The following is a 19,852-nucleotide window of genomic DNA, read 5'->3' as shown; positions in this document are numbered from 1 at the left end:
CAGCCATTGTGTACGGAAGTGGAGAAACGGAAGTCTTTTGACGTCAGCCAAGCACGGACACCCGTGTGCAGACGCGTTCATTGGCCGCCATATTGGGATGGTACTGTTCTTTGAGTACTGTAGTTCAGCATTAATGTTTTATTTAAAAAAAAACGCTATTTGATTATGGACAAGAATGACTAGTTTTCGAGACGTGTCCTCAGGCTAGCTCAGCTTTCTGATAACTGCAATCTACTTTAAAGGTGGGGTGTGTAATTTGAGGCATCCTTAAACATTTGAAAGTTGAATATTTTCTCTATTGAGTATTTGTTAACAATGCTGAGCTGAATTCAAACAGCCCTTATGTTTTCTCCTATTTGAGTTTCTCTGCTTTTATCTTACTTTCATCAAAGCTGTTCTGGGTGGAACATATTTGGGTCGAGGAATGGGGCTAGGGGAGTGCTGGAGAGTGATGTCATACTCTCCTCGCAGGTTTTTAAAGATTTTCCACATGAAATGAAAATGGTGAAGTTCAGAAAAGGATGGCTTGTAGTAGAATCTATATGCCAACCCAAGTGGCAGGAAGACACACATCTTCAAATTAACAGCTCTTTTAAAAAGGTTGTGGACTATCTTGTCTAGGAATTTGGCTTGGGATGAGCATTTATTCCGACCTTATTTCATGGTATTCGTAGAGACTGGCAATACCAGCCACATATACTCACGTCAATAAGTCTTCCCCTGCTGTAGTTGGTCTTATACTGTTCCAAATCAAGTCATTGACAAATGATAAATTGGTTGCTGGAGAGTGATTTTGTGCCTGTGCTAGCAGTTTACAGTTAATGTAGCATGAAAATGGTGAAAGTAAGAGAAGGTCTGTTTCAAATACAGTCCCAAGATCCTTTCTAAACCCCAAATGAGACAAGAGTAGGAAATGTGCATACTTGCACACGCCACACAAGTAGTTTGACAGATCAAGGGATGGTGTAATAAGAGCCTGTAGTTTGCAATAATTTAAAAACATTCAATTTCCTTCTTAAATCTGCGTTCAGGCTCCAAGTCTCTGCACCATGCAACACAGTCGGCACAATCACACTCTCATACAGTCCCCTCTTAACATCCATACTCATACTCTTGTTGTTCATCACTCTCCTCAGAGCACCCAAAACCTTGCTTACTTGATTCACTCTATGCAATACCTAGCACTCCATTCCACCAACTGCAGCCACATCACAACCCAAGTACCTAAAGCGTTCAACTTCTAAGAGAGTACTCGGTTGGTTTGGACACATGGAGAGGATGGATGAGGAGCGAATGTTGAAGAGGATCTACAGAGCAGAAGTCAACGGAAGGAGACCAAGAGGAAGGCCGCGATTGACTTGGATGGATGGTGTTATGAGTGCACTGCAGGAAAGAGGTCTAAATATAATGGAAGCTAGAGCTCTTGTTGGTGATAGAAAGGAGTGGAGAGGTGTTGTGAAAGGATAGTGGGATTGTGGACGCGTTCTTAAGGATGGGCTGGGCACCCGTATGATGCGGCAGGGGTAAACCAGTGAAAGCTGTCGGGCCCTGCTGTTGAACAAAAGAGTGTGTTGTGTCTCCCTGACCCGAGTGACATGGCCGCTTTCTGGTATCCCATTTCATCTGGAGGGACAAAAGCATGACCAACTTAGGTGCTGAGGTGCCTAACTATGTGGGTGTTTGGGCAATTGGCTTGGCCATGGTCCAAACATTTTTTGTGTGTGTTTTTTTTGCTTTTTTTTCCCCTTTTATTTTCTTTGTTATTGTATGTGTTTGTCTTGCTGTCGGTCACCCCTCTTGAAGGATATGACCAAGGTAGATAGATAGATAGATAGATAGATAGATAGATAGATAGTTTGCAATAATCTGAGGTCTGTGGAATTTGTGATGAAGGGCTATACAAATGAACATGACTTGACTTGCAATCATGATTTAGGCCAGACGATGGCACCAGCATGTAGAACATTTTCAAATTCCGGACAGGACCTATACTCACAGGATCATTCCTGTTTGGTCATATGTTTCTAAAATCTGAAGTCATATTTTAGCCTCAGTACTGCTAAGCGAGTCACGTGAAAGTATTCAATGATGGAATTTCCCAACTAACATTTCACAACAGCTCCTCAGACGGAAAACGTATTCCCATGCCAAAACCTCACTTCACTCACCTTCATCCTCAATCATCCGGTTGACTAATAAGGCAAGGGGCTTAATTAGACCAATGAAATTTATGAACGAGCTGTTACAAGCTTCTCTACTTTTTTCCCAGCAATAGTTGTTTACCTCATCGTGCAGAGCCATCAACAAGTAGAGCCAGACAGATGGTGCTCGACTTGATGGCTGCGTGTATCTCCAGGCTATGAAACTGTCAGAAAATCTGGAGATGCGTTCATGCCATTTCTTGCTTGCACTTCTTTTTTCCGTGGTTGTCATAACACATCCCCCTGGGGCGTCGGGAAGCGCTAAATGAAGGCCCCTGTCAAGTTGGAGAGGTCCACAAGGGTGTGTTTACTCCCGCCCCCCCCACAACCGTCTCAAGGTCGCGGGGTTCTTTTTTTTTCTTTCTTTCTTTGAGTCTGTCTTTATCTTTCAGCCCCCAAGGAAAGGATGATATGAGCTTACTATGTTGCCTCCACACCTGAGCACCACAGGCACCACTGTCCAGACTGCAGGTGTGTGTTCACCGCATCTCATTGTATCACTAACTGACCTTACCTTCAAGAATGAAGTCCATCAATCTGTACCCTTTGCACGAAATAGATATTAATAAACTTCTTTGATTTGTATTTTACTATTTTGGAAGAGTCTGGAGACATAATGGCTTGATTGGAGTGAATGGAAACACAAGATAAGCAAGACTACTTGCTCGTGAAAGTGGCCGGTCCCATCCCTGAACAAGGAAGATGTGTGCTCGAGCAAGACACGCCCACTTCAAATGCAATTTCGTGTTGCCAATCTCTGTAGTGCTTTCCTTAGTTGGTTATTGGTCAGATCCCTTAACCACTATGGTCGTAGGGGCACCATTGCCTGTGGTGTGTCTTGGGAGAGTACAGCCGGACGGTGCCCATCCATTTGCAGGCAAACATATGTGTTCACCTGGTATCCAACCGGGGACCTTTCTCGTGTTAGTCCAATATGCTCATCACTGCACTACAGAAGTGCTTAAATTTTCCCCAAAATACTTCTCCCGATTAGGGCTGCAACTAAAGAATATTTTAAGCCTGGAGAACCTAGTGGTCATCATTTTTTAAAGAAGAAAAAGGTTCCTTGGTTTTCCAGGGTTATAATAGCCAACCAGTCACTGACTATTCAAAGAATTTGCCAAATAATTTGAAAATTATATATTGTTTTTACCTAAATTTATCATGAAGTTGGTTTAAGAATGTAACAAATGGTAACATATACTTAAACATACTGTGCATTTTTACAAAACTGAAATACAAATCTAAAACCAATCAGCCACTATGCTCAGTCAGCAGACACATCAATTTAGGGACAAGCAAAAATAATAATTAAAATCAAGTAAACATTTTGTATCCCTGTAAACTAAGAACAGACTCATTAGCAGCAGTAGAACGGTAAATAAAACAACTATGTGCATTTTGTGAAGTACATTCAGTTGTCAACTGCAAAGTCTGAACAAAAGAGTGACTCTCAACAGTTTGAAGTCAAACTGACGTTTGTCGTTGTGTCGTTTTAACAACTGACGTTTGTTCTTTGGACTGCAGGCATTTCATTTTAAATGTGTTTGTTAGCCCCATTTAATGCAAGCTCTCTTTTAAAGCAAAATCCACTGAGGCTAGTAACACTCCGTTTTGTTCAACTGTCAGACTTTCTTTCTACTTTAATATTAGTGCATCACTGCCATGATACACAATGTCTGCTTTAAAAGAATTGCAGGTAGACTTTTTATTTGCTGTATCCAGGCAGAAATGCGCCCAAACTTTAAAAGTTTTGGTACACGTTCTAGATGTTGACGCTGTATGTTACTGTTAGAGACACAGACGCCATTGCGTATGAGCGACCTTCAACAGAGATTAAAATCATGTAAGATGCCTCACTTGGTTGGAAAAACGTGTCTGACTAATTCCATTCATGCTTTTTTATAGAAAAGGCTGACCAAACGTTGCAACCCTGTTCGGTTTTCCTCATTAATTTGGAATCTGTTTATTCATATTTTCTATGGATCTGGTTATGATTAACCTGTTCTAGGACTGGTCAATTGCTGTTTCTGGGAGGTAATCTGAAATAAAAGTGCAAGTGGTATAACAAAAAAAAAAATTAAAAAAAAATTAAACAAAAACCAAATCTTCTCTGGCTATTTACACAAGCACTATGTGGAAATGGAATACAGTAATGCGTTCAAACTGCACAGTTTTTACACTTCAGTCAGCAATGCAATAAATTCACTGTGTTGACTTTATAGTTCGAAAAAAAAATAATAACAAATACAAGTCTAAAAAACACCCTAAGAAAACCTAAATGAAATAAGCCACGTGATAGTTATTTTCTCCTCTTAAAATCCAATAAGTAAAAGTTTTCCCTAGACAATAACGCCACAATTAGTAGTCAGAGAAACTGACTGAAGTAAAGAAGACGATTAAGTGAGGAGGAGGAGTAGAAAAAAGGCCTTTGGCTCCACAATTTTTTGGATACCAGTCATATTTCGGAGGCATACTGATCTTCTCATTTCCCGCCTGAGGGAGGCCATCCACTCTTCTTTGAAGCGGGTGTGACGAGACGCTGAATGAGAGCAAAAACGGGGCCTGTCAGAACCTAGTCTGGCCTGGCCCGGGCTACAAGGAGTTCTACCAGGAATAAACGGGCCGGCTCGCAAGTGAGTCATGTTCTGATTGAGCTGATCGGCTTTCCCTCCTTCCGACTGAGGCCTAGAACGTCAAATCGAGCTGTCAGTTACGTGCGAACCAAACACACAAATGCAAGACGGCCCTTTGGCTATACCACCTGTGACACTTAAGGAACTAATGCGCAACGGATCTGGCCTTCACCTACTCACACTGGTGGCCACAATAATAAGTACTCATAATGTGTGAAGTTTTATCGCTGATTTTCTTGCGAAAGACTTCCTGAAACCAAAACTTCCAAGAACTGGATTTTGTTATATGGAGCAATGTGGCGGCTCAGTTGACTGGTTAGCTCGTCTGCCCCACAGTTCAGAGTTCTTGGGTTCAATTGGTGTCCTTATACAAAGCCGCAGTGGAGAACATTTAGGTGTATGGCGTCACTGTGTGGTATGGTTGGAGTATGGAAGTGGAGAGGAAAAATGTTCAGCAAGGTATCAACACAGCCTAGAACTTCATTGGCCGCTCTCTGCCCACTCTCGAGGGAAATACCAGCTTTTGATATCACAGATGAGGAATCAACAATGTAAAGGACTCTTGCCACTGCGGCCGCCGCCTCTTTGACATGTTGCCCTGAGGTAGGCGTCACAGATCCCTAAAACGAGGAGAAACAGAATCAGTGACGGTTTGTTTTCCTGGGCCATCATTACCCTAAACAAGCATACAAAACTGTTAAAATATATATCTTGCTGGATATTTTGCTTTGTTTTTAAATACTACGCTTTGTTATTTAGTTTCCTTTTGTAACCTACCCTACACATTATAAACACCGATGATAAGGGATCACATTTATTCAAAACCAGTTGAATTTTAACATCAGTTCTTTTACACCTTTACTGCTCTCTAGCGGCATTTGGTTTATCCATCCATCCATTATCTGCACCGCTTATCCTCAGTAGGGTCGCGGGGGTGCTGGGGGCAGGGGACACCCTGAACTGGTTGCCAGCCAGTCGAAGGGCACATAGAGACAGACAACTCACTTGCTCATTCACACCTAGGGACAATTTGGACCGGCCAATTAACTTGACATGCATGTTTTTGGAATGTGGGAGGAAACCGGAGTGCCCGGAGAACATGCAAACTCCACGCGGGGAGGCTGCGATAGCTAGACTTGAACCCTGGACCTCTGCACCGTGGGGCTACGCGCTAACCACCCAGCCGCCCAAATTTGATTTATGTTTATTTTAAAACGCCGGTCGTATGTTCGACATGCCTGCTCCAAATATTTTCACCTGTATTTTTAATGAAATGAACCTAAATGATAAATGCTAATGTATTGTGTACTTAGCTCAAGAGTAAAACTGATTTTGCATCTCAAAATAAAAGCAGCTGCTGCCATCAATGAGAATTACTCTCTAATGAAATACATTCCTGCCCATGGATGTATTAAATGCGGTTTGAACTGTATTCTTGGAGTAGTTTAAGAAAGCATTAGAAAATACTGGAGGACACAGTATTTTAAAAAGTAACTCTTGTAGTTGGGGCGGCAGTAGCTCAGGAGGTAGAGAGCTCGTCTTGGGATCAAGGGATCCCAGTTCGAATCCCTGCTTGCCCGTGTTACATGTCCAAGTGTCCTTGGGTAAGACACTGAACCCCTAATACCCCCAATAAGCAGGTTAGCGTCTTACATGGCTGCAATACAAGGCCGCTATTGGGAAATGTGAAGCACACTGTAAAGCGCTTTGGGAAGTCATTGACTCGAAAAGGGCTATATAAATGCAGATCATTTCATTTCATTTCATGATGACTCTTGGCCAATTAGAATGCGGCTCTTTGCCTCATCATATTTTCTATATATTGTGGCTCTTTGCCTCGTTTCATATTTAGCTTTTTTCCCCTCTTAAACACACTTGAATCCATCAGAGTTAATAACAAATAATAAATAATATTTTGAAATTGATTTGGCAGATTAGTTTTTTTTATGCTGCTCCGGACACACAACTGACTGCCAATCATCTGCGTAGGTTACGTCCAATGCCGGTCAGTGCGTGGTGTGGCTCTTTGACTCTCACAGTTAAAAATTTTGGCTCCTTGTGTCGAGCTTGTCCGCCACCCCTGATATAGTAGGTTCATAGTGCAGTGGTTAATACATTTGCATAACTGGTGAAAGGTCCTCGGTTCAAGACCGGGTGAAAAGATTTGTTTGCCTGAAGAAGGATGGGTGCCACCAGGCTGTACTTGCCCAAGACACACCACAGAAAATGTTGCCCCTACCACCCATATGGTTAAGGGAAACCCACTGTTCTGCCAAATATCGGAATCATCAAAAACTGAGGGTGGGCGGATCGATCCAAATATAGATATTCTCAATACTGTTTGTCTCGGCATCGATATTGTCGTCTCATTTTAATTATCCCTGTATTAATGTCATCTGTGGGTCACAAAATCCTACATTACTGGTACATGGTTACTCTTAATTTGCACTATTTTGCTGAGACTCTGTACTACGCAATGAAGGGTGCAGGAACTGACGACAACACTGTGATCCGAGTGATGACTTCTCTTCTTTCATTTTCAAAATATTATGCTAAAGGTCACAATTTTTCCAGACTCTAAGGCGCATATGACATGCCTTCAATATACCTCCTTGTGAAAGATTTAATTTTCATATACAGTATAAGGCAAATAGAACTACAAGGTGCAGAAATTAAAACCGAAGATAAGAAATTTATTTCATAGAACATCAATATTATGGAATTTTGTTTCTCAACTAAACTTAATTGAGCATTTTGTTGTGATTTTACAAAATAAATTGGCCCACACCTTGTTTTTAAACCATTATTTAGGACAAAAATGAAAGCCAAACGGAGCACTCTTCAATAACTGTGCTAGGGAGACAAATTATAAGTTATATATATATATATAGATATATAAAAACGGGTAATGGTCGCCTTTGATGGACGATTACGATGGAATACTAAGTTATGGATATTTTAGAATCAAATGAGAATTTCATCCGCCCCAAATCTGAATATAACAAATTGGTGAATGCCATTCTAAAGCAATACGTGTCCATAACAGCTGAAATATAAACAAATAAACCCTCAAGTCGAGTCGAAGTTTTTGTTTTGTTTTACTCAATAATTGAACTGAGTTTTTGATTTATTCGTATGTAAAAAAAAAAAACAACCACACGACAAATTACAAAATACATGACAAACTGCGATATGCGTCCCTGGCTTATACCCTGATGATAAGGATTCTTACGCCTCTCTGAGTAGCTCTGGAACGGTGTTCACCTACGTGGATAGCACTCCAGTGCCTTTATCCGGGTCGTCTGGGCCGTGCGGTGCCCTGAACTCTCCTGATTTGGTCTGTGAAACCGTGAAGGCCATGGTACCAACTTTGGTCCGAGAGATTATGACACAGATGATGCCAGAAGTTGCCAGAATGTCGACTAGCCTAATGGAGGAAATGCTAGCAAAGGAGGCTAGGAAGCATAATCTCAGGGTGTTTGGAGCAAAGACACATAGAGAAAATGGTGAAGCTGTCCAGGATACCCAGCTCTTTCAGGTCGCCGAAGCAGTCCCGGGAGTAGAGAAACAGGACATTCTGGAAGTTTTTCGTGATGGAAGGCTGAGGAATGATGGTAAACCCAGGATTGTGAAGATCCGATTCCGGAATACAAGATCAAGGCTGACGTTTCTCCGTGGATTCAATCGGGTGAAAAGTACCTTTCCGACGTTGTCTTCTGGATTTGTTCGTCCAGATATGACACCAAAAGAAAGGGAACGCGACAGGGAACTACAGGACGAACTTAAGCGCCGTCGGGACGAAGGTGAAGCAAACATTATTATACGGGACGGGAAAATTATTGTCAAGCCGGGAAATGCCTAAGGTCGCCTTCGCCTTTATTGAACAGCCCCTTGATTCATCTCATTAATGCCCAATGTTTGACTTCTAAGGCAGATGACTTGGTCTCGTACATCAATTTCTACACCCCTGATATTTTGGCAATTACAGAAACTTGGTACTCCGCTGGTGACACAGGGCCAACTATAGAGAAATATCAGACCATTAGAACTGACCGTAAAAATGCTCAACGTGGAGGAGTTTTGCTCATGGTTTCTCATGGTATAACTGTGTTTTCTGTCGCTAATTATCAATTCGATAGAATTGAGTTATTGAGTTTTGATATTCTTATTTCTGGGGTGAAGCTGAGAATAGTGCTTGTATATCACTCTGGTCTGAGCTCTTTTCAGGCCAACGTCGCTATGTTCGAACATCGGAATTCTATTTTTGATACTAAATTGCAAATTCTACTTATGGGGGATTTTAACTTTCCTGACCTTCACCACAGTTTTCTTCAAAATTCTGATACTAATCTAACTTCAATGTTCAAAAACTTGGTTTCAATTGCAGGTTTCTTTCAGCATGTCGATAAACCAACCAGGGGGTCCAACGTATTAGACCTTGTGTTTTCCACTGACAGATATCTGATTAAAACCTTGACGTTGGGCCGAGTTTCTCTACCAGTGATCACGATTCTGTTACTTTCCAACTTAACCTGGCTCTTAAAAAAGATACCGCTGCTCAGAATGACATAAATTTTAAAGACTGTGATCTACATGGCATGAGATACTTTCTGTCTAGTGTCAACTGGTATATCTTATTTGATAATTGTGGGAATATTGAAGAAATGTGGGCAATATTTAAATATGTTGTTTACACTTTGATATCTGTATACGTACCCTCAGTTGCTGTTACACCTTACGTCAACCGGGATATAGCTGAATTGCATAGGCGAAAGCAGTTTATTCACAAGCTTTATAAACGTGATCAGTTGGCATACTTGGAAAGTTATCAAGATGCTTCAAGGGAACTGCGGAGGGCCATCAGGCGGGAAAGGGTGGCTGAGGAAAATAAAGTTTTAGAGGCTAATAATACTCGTAAATTCTTTTCATACATCAACCGTAAACTAATTTCTAGGGCATCTATTCCCAACCTGAAGGCATCTGACGGTACCGTTGCTACAGATAATGCTGACAATGTCTGTATATTAAATGATCAGTATGCCAGTGTTTTTGGTCGTGACAATGGTGTTTCACCCGACATTCCCAGCAGAACTTCAGCTGTTCTGAATTCTGTGGAACTTTCAAAGGAGTTAATTCATAAATACTTGATAAAACTTCCCAGCAAATTTTCAGCCGGCCCTGACAAAATTCCAAATTTCTTGCTTAAAAAGCTAGCTGACTTTTTATGTGAACCATTATTTTACCTGTTCTATAGATCTTTTGAGGATTCACAGCTGCCTGAGGACTGGCTTAGTGCTATTGTCATAACCATTTTTAAAGGGGGGAGCACAACAAGTGCAGCCAACTATAGACCAGTTAGCTTGACTAGCTGCGTCTGTAAAGTGTTTGAGAAAATTATCTCAGATGCCATATGGAAATTTATACAGGAGCACAATCGTTTTACATTTAAACAACATGGGTTTAGGTCCGGACATTCTACCATGACTAACTTAATAGCTCATTTGAATAATATTACCAGTATGTTTTTTGTTCACAATATGGCTGGTCATGTTGTTTACTTTTGCAAGGCTTTTGATAAAGTGTCTCATAACAAGCTTTTACAAAAACTAAAATGCTATGGTATTGGTGGAAAACTGCTTGAATGGATAACTGCATATTTGTCAAATCGTAAACAATGCGTAAAAATTGATGATGTTCTTTCAGCGTGGTCGGAAGTTTGTAGTGGGGTACCGCAGGGCTCAGTACTAGGACCATTATTATTTCTGATTTTTGTGAACGACCTACCTGAGGCCATTCAAAATAGTGACATCTCATTTTTTGCTGATGATGCTAAACTGTCGGCTTTCCTACCAAAAACCCAGGTTACAGGAACAATTGATTCTCTCCAAAATGACATTAAATCAGTTTTTCTTTGGTCTGAAAAGTGGCAACTGCAACTGTCATCTCATAAATGCTTAGCACAGTCGTTTTTTTTATGGTTCTGTTCCGCTGTATAACATTAATAATCATGATTTGCATGTTGTTACTGAACATAAGGATCTGGGTGTCACTCTTACTTCAAACCTAAAGTTTATCACGCATATCGCCAAAATTACCAACAAAGCCAATAACATAGCATCAAACATTTACAGACACTTTTACAACAAGAACCCAGCATTCTTAGTTCGAATGTTTTGCGTTTATGTTAGACCCGGGTTAGAATATAACAGCGTTGTGTGGAACCCTTACTTACTCAAGGATATTAACCTACTGGAAGGAGTTCAACGACGGTATACGAAGCGGATACCTGGGATGCACAGCTTGTCATATCCGGAAAGACTACAAAGACTGAACTTGGACTTTTTGGAGCTCCGTAGAATTCGATTTGATTTAATTTTTGTGTTCAAAGTACTGCATGGAATGATCGATGTGCCTTTTAATCAATTTTTTTAGTTCTGTCGTGTTGATGGTTTACGTGGTCACAGATATAAGTTACGGGTGCCTAGACCTACCAGCAACTTGCATGGAAACTTTATTTCTTTCGGGATACCAAAAATTTGGAATTTTTTGCCTGACCGGGTTATTAGTGCAAATATGGTGCAAACCTTTAAGCAAAGGTTGGCAGAAACAGATCTGTCAAATTTCGTTAGGGGAGGGGGCGTAAGGTGACCATATTTGGCCATGCTCACTCTCAGCATTAGTTTTTTTCTTTGTGTCATGTTTTGATTAATGTATCCAACAATACCTTCAATAAACATTTATTATTTATGTATTTCTGGATTTATTGGTTGTGTTTCCTGTTCTATAAAGGGGACCTGGATTATAAACCGCACTTTCGAAGCTCTGGTTTAATATAGGCTTTTTATGTGCGCCTCATATTCCGGAGATAGACAGTTTTTAGTTTCTCGTTGACATTTTTACGCAGTGTATGTATTTTGTTAGCACGTGTGCGGCACAGTTCTGAGGTCGTGAGATCAAACCTTCCTGTGTGGAGTTTACATGTTCTCCACGTGATGCGTTGGTTTCCTGCGGGCGCTCCGGTTTCTTCCCACATCCCCAAAACATGCATATCAGGTTTATTGGCCAAATTGTCCCTAGGTGTGAACGAGTGAGTGGAGGGTTGTCTGTCTCTGTGTGCCCTGCTACTGGCTGGCAACCAATTCAGGGTGTCCCCTGCCCACTGCCCGTAGATAGCTAGAATGGGGTCCAGCACCCCCACGACCCTCCTGAGAATAAGCGGTGCAAACAACGGATGGATGGATTTATATGTTTTTTGTTCCTTTCCTGTTTTTTTGGTTTGACTCTCTTGACTTTTGTTCTTAAGCAGTTGTTGTAGTAGAAATATTTTTTCATACTATTAAAGGTTAACATTGTATTATTTTTTTCTCTGTTTGCATTTAGACTTCGTTTTCAGAATAGTATAGAATGGAAAGTACAGTCCTCACGTTGACTTTGTTATGTTTGAAATGGATAAATATCTATATTTATTTGTATACTTTTAAAGTTTAAATTGTAGTTATTCAATAAAAATGGTTGCTGCCTAAAACTTTTGTGCTATGTTTATTGTAATTATAAAGTAACTCAGGAGGCGCAGAGGTTCAGGGTTCTAGTCCAGCTTCCGCAACCTCCTCGTGTGGAGTTTGCATGTTCTCCCTGTGCCTGAGTGGGTTTCATCCGGGCACTCCGGTTTCCTCCCATATTCCAAAAACATGCATGTCAGGTTAATTGGCCGGTCCATATTGTCCCTAGATGTGAATAGTAGAGTGAGTTGTCAGTCTCTTTGTGCCCTGTGACTGGCTGGCGACCAGTTCAGAGTGTCCCCTGCCCACTGTCTGAAGATATCAGGGATGGGCTCCAGCACCCCCGCGACCCTACTGAGGATAACCGGTGCAGATAATGGATGGATGAACATTTCCAAGCAACGGAAGCATCAGATAGGTATCGATAAATACTACCCTGTATTCACTTAGATCAGATCAAAACCAACATTTTTTATAAAAACAAAAGCGTTATTACTGACCACAAACAGGAATACTTTTGGAGAACTCTTGGAGGTACATTGGTTAAAATCTTCAGTTGTGGGAAAATGACATCTTAGTGTGCAGTCTATGTTTATCTATGATGTCACGCCTTGTACTCTTGTCAGCTCATGTTAGGATGTAAACAGCTGGCATGATCACAACACAGGACTCTCTCCTTAAAGGGACAGTGAATGATATTTTACTTTTAGTATAAAAAACATTGATTTGAATGCTAGGCAAAAATACCCGAGCTATCATACCAATGGTGATATGTATATAAAAAAAATCACAAGTCGAGACGTTTGTATTTCTTTTACATAGTGGAATCCCTACCAAAGGTCGCCGCCATGTTTGTCTTGCAACTTGCTGCTTTGTTCTGCTCTTTGGCACTAGTTTTCGTTTGCATTACACATTACTGCGTCAACTAGTGGTCAAATATGACACACTGGGGCTTTAAATAGGAGTCTCAGCTTTACCGCCAGAAATTCAATAACTTAGGTTTTAACCAATTCGGCTTCACTTGAACATTTTCCAACAGTCACAAAAACTCAGGTTTCTTCTTGAAGTCACTTTCATAGTAGCGTTAATTGTTTGGGGCTTGGTTAATATTCTTCGCTTCAATACCAATGGTGGAACTATATTTTGAAATGAGCATAGTGTTTCAGATGGGGGATGGAGTTGAGACTCAAGCCCATATGCCAGGCACCAGGTCGTGGGGCCAAATTTAACCTAGTTATAAAGAACTTCTATATAAAAAGAAAATTTCGATTTGAATATTGAGCAAAAATACATGCATAAATACATACACAACTATCATAAAAAATGTGCATTTAAAAAAATACTTGTCGATCAAAAAATGTGTAATTATGATCCATAACGTAAAGCTCACCTAGAACAATGGTGCAGTTTTGTCACTTTCAGTGTCGGTAGTTTGTATTATTCCTTGTGCTTTGCTGCACTTGTTTTAGAATGCAATACACAATACAGCGGCATTTAGTGTTCAAATATTACACAGTGTCCCTTTAAAATATCCCTTATAAAGAGAAGACTATGGGAGCAGCTCTTAGTATGATGAAGCATGCAAATGTAATTTCTTTGGTATTAATTCATTTCAATCAATTCAAGTATTGTGTGTTTTTGATACTGCTATTCGATTATCCAGCTGAAGTGTTCCAACCCAAACGACAACATAAGCACGTAGCCAGCATTCCAGACACAAGGTCTTCCTCTTCTTTTTATCAGTTTGTTTTCCTGCTGTTGGACTGTGTTGATGCCGGAATGAGGTGGTATTGGTTGTAATGGAGTTTTTGTGGAGACGTTTGGAGCATAGCTTAAGGGAGTAGCACGGTGCAGGGAGTGAGTTTTGAAAACGCACAAAGGCGTTATCATGTCCAACGATACCGCCCGACTTGTTGTTGCTGCTGCAGGTGTGCAAGTGCAGCATGGGAACAGCTTCTCACAGGAGTTCCCTGCTGTGCAGTCATACAGAACATGCACATATGTGCGTGCTAAAGTATGTGCCCTTGTGGTCAGGATGATAAAAAAAACTCTACAGGGAATTATTACCATGGGAAAGAATAGACAATTCCATAATGATGGTGAATTGAGTCTAGTCAATGCTGTGGCTCAGTATACAAACTTTCTATTCAATTAGATAGTAACATGTTATAAAACGCACATGGCAAATACTACTTTGACTATGGACTATAAATTATGCAAAAACATCAGCTTGATTTTATTTATCTCAGGGGCTGAAATCTCGCTGTGCACTGAAAGTGACTCAAAGTTTTTATGAGCTCAGGTAACGAGTCAAGTTATTTGTATAGCCCTTAATCACAAGAAGTCTCAAAGAGCTACACAGACCACAGACTATTGCAAACTACAGACTATTGGGATAAAAGCCAGACAAACAATATTTCTCAACTTCGTGCTTTGAGACTGTGTTAAATTATAATAGTACAATGTTTGTGAATGAAAGGAACAGTGCATCGTAACAACAGTGCAATGAAAATAAGTGCTAAAGCATTTAGCAGCAATGAAATCAAATTTGTCACAATTTATTTTAACAGTTTTGTGCAATGCAGCAACAAAAAAACAAAACAAAATAAATCGCAAGGTATGTTTTCACAGTTTTGTGTGCTCGTTTAGGTTGGTGATGGCCCTGGGGAACAACCGGTCCTTGTGCCTGTTTGTCATTGTTTTGAGGGACTGGTGCAACCGGGGTGGAAAGTGTATTTTAAAATGTTGATGGCTCTGCTATCGCAGGCTGGCAATGTCCTCTAGACTGGGCAGAGAGCAGCCGATGATCTTCTGGGCTGGTTCTGTTCCTCTCTGTATGTTTATAATCTCCACTGCCATGCTCTCAGCATACATCATATGGTGACGCCAGAAAGCTTTCCACTGTGGCTTTTAAGAATGACACCAGTAGCTTCTGTTCCAGCTTGTTCCTCTTGAAAACCCTCAGGAACTGGAGTCGCCTGAGCTGCTGAAGAATTCAGTCCACACCGCAATTGAATGTTTGGAATTATGTTAGTATTCTTGAAAAGTTTATTTTTTTATTGCACGACCTCATCAGCCACCGTCCTCAGGCCAACCCCCCAAAAATCCCCCTTACCCCCCATCGATTGGAGGTATGCACTCAACCTTACCATGGCCCGAGGCAGTGCATGTTTTTGTTGTGGGTTGAGCATATTGCATTACTCACTCCCAAATTCCTGCCCAATGCTGTATTCTGCGTGGCCTGTATCTGTAATTCCCACCCCATTTTCTTTTTACACAGCACAAAGTACTCCAATCAAGTGGACATTCACTTTAACTTTCCCACCATGTTCCTGTCAGTCTATGCAGCGGATTAGAATTGATGCTATCAAACACTTGAAGCAGCGGAAGTCCCAGTCAGGTTTGAGGTGTTGTTTTACTCCTTTTCCCCCTCCACTGGAGGCTTGCAGTTCCGATTACAGATGACGAACCGACACTTTGTGTCTTCGAGACGAACGCCGACCAAACGTCTGCACGTCTCGCTTATCCACCTGCAAATATGTCACGTATGAACCTTCGAGTAAAATACGCAAAAGCCAAAATCCATCTTTTTTGATCCAATGAAATTGAATAACAATATAAAAAGAATACATTTTAACCTGTTTTCAAAGACCTTAAATATGCTTTACAATTTCAATCCACTCAGTCATATAGAAATATGAAACAATTTCATTAAGTTTTGAAGAAAATATCAATACGGTATGCTCATCTTGAGTACCGATCCCGTTAGTACTTTCAGATCAATTGACAAAAAATAATTTTACCAAATAAATACCTTTGAATCCCACCACAAAGTTGTTCTAATATATTGTGTTTTCTTGAAGACTATTTTCCATCACCTATTTTCCAGGTTCCTGATCGTTGAATGGCCATATGCAGCCCGTGATATCGGTTAATATTCTGAGGACTGAGACCTTAAAACAATCGGCAGCGATGAGAAGTCTGATATTGATACTCGGCCATCCCGACCTAACACACAAAATAGAGCTCGCCCAAACCACCAAATTCACAAATGTACATTGCGTTATTAAAACCGATTACAGTACATAACCTTTACTTAAATTACTGTAAGAATGTATTTATTTATTAAAGTGTAATAATCAAAATCAGAAAAGACCACATGCTAGTCAGACACACCATCTTGGCCCTCCTCCATTTCTTTTGCCCTTTCAGTTCAGAATGCTGAGTTGGTGAAGATGTTAAGTCAGGTATGATACTGCTACATCTACTACTCACCTCTGTGGGTTTCCTGTCTGCTAGAGTTAATTATGAGTCAAAGATAAGTGGGAACGGCAGAGGTATTATGAAGTTATATTAAAGAGCCAAATGCACGCACATGTATGATCTTAGATCAGATACACTGAGCTGCCCCCAAAAAACAAAAACATAGTTGACCATAAAAACACAATTGACCCATGTAGAAATATGATTTTTTTAAAAATGTTTAGTAGCGAAACCGCGCAAAATAAACCACAATACAGCGATGGATTACTGTATTGCATTGCAATCCAACGTCTTCTGCCACCACTCAATTTCGCCACCCCGGGGGCTCGTGCGTGCGAATCCCGCGGTGGACTCCGAAACCCCCGTCGCTGTGCACCCTCCACCCTGGCAGGAGAAGGGAAATGAAGGCTTTAGGAGTTCATTATGAAACAACAACAACAAGCAGCATGAGGAAAAAGGAGCGGGAGCGGGGGGGCATTAAGGGCTTCATTGTGGGGGTCTCTATCCTTCAGTCATTGTTTTTCTTTCTTCATGTGTGATATCATAGCAAAACAAACAAACAAAAACAAGATATGCTCTTCATCTCCTTTTTCATGCAGCAGTCAGGTCGATTATGAATATTGATTTGTGATCGTAAAAAAAATACACAATACCTTTCTTTGGTGTGCTTGTCTGTGAACTTGCTTAACCCCTGGCCACACAAAGATGTATGACGTATTTAGCTGCTCTTTCAGATGCTCTCTGACTTTTTTGCTTTAAAGAAAGCGGAAATTAATTCTGTTGTGAGGAAATGCTTCGAAGTAAAGAATTGTGCATTCATTTGTTTGAAAAAACATAATGAATTTTGTTTGATATTCTATTTAGAGTAGCAAAAATCATGTACGGCAGTTAATTGGTCTCCCTTATAAGTATCTCCACCAAAGAGTTATTCGTATTAGAATTGCCTTTATTGTCGTTGAGAACGAATTTTGAACAAATTTGATCTACTACTGTATTGATTGAGAGTACTGATCTTATCGATTCTAAGCAAGTATTTGGATAATATGGATACTATTGTCATGTGATTGATACTTTGCTCCTCCACCATTTTCCTCAAAGCACCGCTTCTCTATGTAGATAGCGTAGCCCTTCTCTCTCTCACCTAGCGCCATTGGCTATTCTCTAAGTTTATGCATGAGTGTGTGTGCCTGACAGGCACACTTTTAACACCTCTCCCTTCCTGGCCTGTTGCTGCATCCTGCCTGCCAGGGAGAAGAAAGGGCAAAATGTTTGCAAACACCCCTACTAGATGCTAAAAATGACAAATACAAATAGAAAGCGCAGCACAGTGTAGGGATTACATAGCTTGGATTTTGAAAATGGTTAGGATTGAAACGAATTATTCTCTACTGCAATCAGTTCACAAATTTTGCCCCCCGGACGTTACTAGCACAAAAAAAAAGTTTCCCGCTATAATGCTAGTCAATTCGGGAAGATTCCCTTACGCAGAAAAAAAGCTCATTCCAGGAACCAGCAAACATGGAGTTAAATCTGAAACCATCACCTTATTCGTCATGGAGGGATTTGGTCTCTTGCCCCTGATGGTCGCAACGTATGGCCCACGGGCTGATCTTAAGGCCGCAGGGCAGACCTGCATGGCAGTGTCAACGGCCGTGGAATGCCAGGAGTCAGGCGGGTTAAGAGAACGGCTGTTTGCTCAGCCAATTCTTTTTATATTGACTAGTGACGCTCGACCAGATCATGCCTCTTTGGGCATGGTCTCAGATATCTGATACCACCAATATCGGATGACGGTGTTTGAAATTGCTAAACTTGTTAGAAAGCCAAAGAAGTGAAAAAATTGCGTAATGTTCTGTACTTGAGAATGTCCCTCCAATCGACATAATTACGTACGATGAGAAAATTATTTTATCAATATGCTGCCTTGGATGTTTTAATTACATTCAACACTTCATGTTATCATATTTCAGTATGATACATGGCAAATTGGTACGTCTGGGAACTGTCCAAAAGGGGATGCAGTCGTTCCATCCATTCCAAAGTTCTGAGTTATTTTAACTGGACAACTGTAACTGTTCAGTTTTTGTTTGTGAAAAAGAATTAAAAAAAACATGGGGAAAAGGAATGTTGTAATAATTTTTGTGCTGGGCTTATTTGCTCTACAACAGTGTGGATGTTATTTTCTAACTACAGACAAAGGAACATGCCAGGTGTCATTTGTGTGGTAAAGTGGTCAGCTACCATACCAATATCACAAATTGACATAAACCCCCTGGAAAAAAAATCAACCTGGTTTCAGATCAGGGGATGGTGTAATTGTTGCCTGTGCAGTCCTTTGAGACATTTTGTGATTAGGGCTAAACAAATAAATGTGACCTAAAATGACCCTGCAGAGAGCAAAGAGCTGTAACAAAAATGTAAAATATTGCTGTTCCTGAAAAAATCCTGTAAATCCATTGTCAGTAGGGCAACAAAGCCGGTGAGAGACAAAAAATACTTGTTTTTTTACACTGCTGACTTAATTTCCAAATATTGTCCAATTAAAGGTACTTTAGTTGATTGTTGACATTGTTATACAGTATGGTGTATTTACATTGCTGCTTTTTTACTCGCCTCTCTCGGCTTTTTTTCTGAAACAGTTATAATAGAAAAAGGTACATTTATTTTTTATACTTTTTTTATTCGCAATGTAGTTATTTGATAAAAATGAAACTATCAAAAATAAAAACTAACTCAAGAGGGAAAGGGTCAAACTAATAAATGATCATGACATTTATTATAAAACCATTACAGTATCGGATGGGTATTGATCGATACTCACGTGTTTTTACTTGGACCGGATCAATTCCAGAATTCCCAGTTTCGCCACCCTTACTGTTTACAATGAGATTCGATGTGACATTGGATATGTGTCAATACCAGAGAAAACTCTAGGTATTATAATATCGGTATTGTATCAGAATTGAAAACTTGTATCAGGCCACACCTAATTAAATCAAAGGCCAACTTGTGCTTCTCTAAATCAGGATTTAAACAGCAAGGAACCACATTTAGTATAAAATGGGCACTTTAGGACTCAGAATGAGCTGGCTATGTTGTTTTATTTGAGGAAATCAGATGCATTTAGCCTCTCAGCATTATCAAAGAATATTTTAAGCGCTTGTCTTGCTGTCGTTCACCCCTTTCGAGGGATATGACCAGGGTAGATATATAGATGGATAGATTTTTAGCTCCCTATATTGTATATGTATAT

This window comes from Urocampus carinirostris, chromosome 1 (assembly GCF_059441175.1).
Source record: "Urocampus carinirostris isolate Australia breed hairy pipefish chromosome 1, RoL_Ucar_1.0, whole genome shotgun sequence".
NCBI classification, from domain to species: domain Eukaryota; kingdom Metazoa; phylum Chordata; class Actinopteri; order Syngnathiformes; family Syngnathidae; genus Urocampus; species Urocampus carinirostris.
This window is presented reverse-complemented; position numbering follows the sequence as displayed.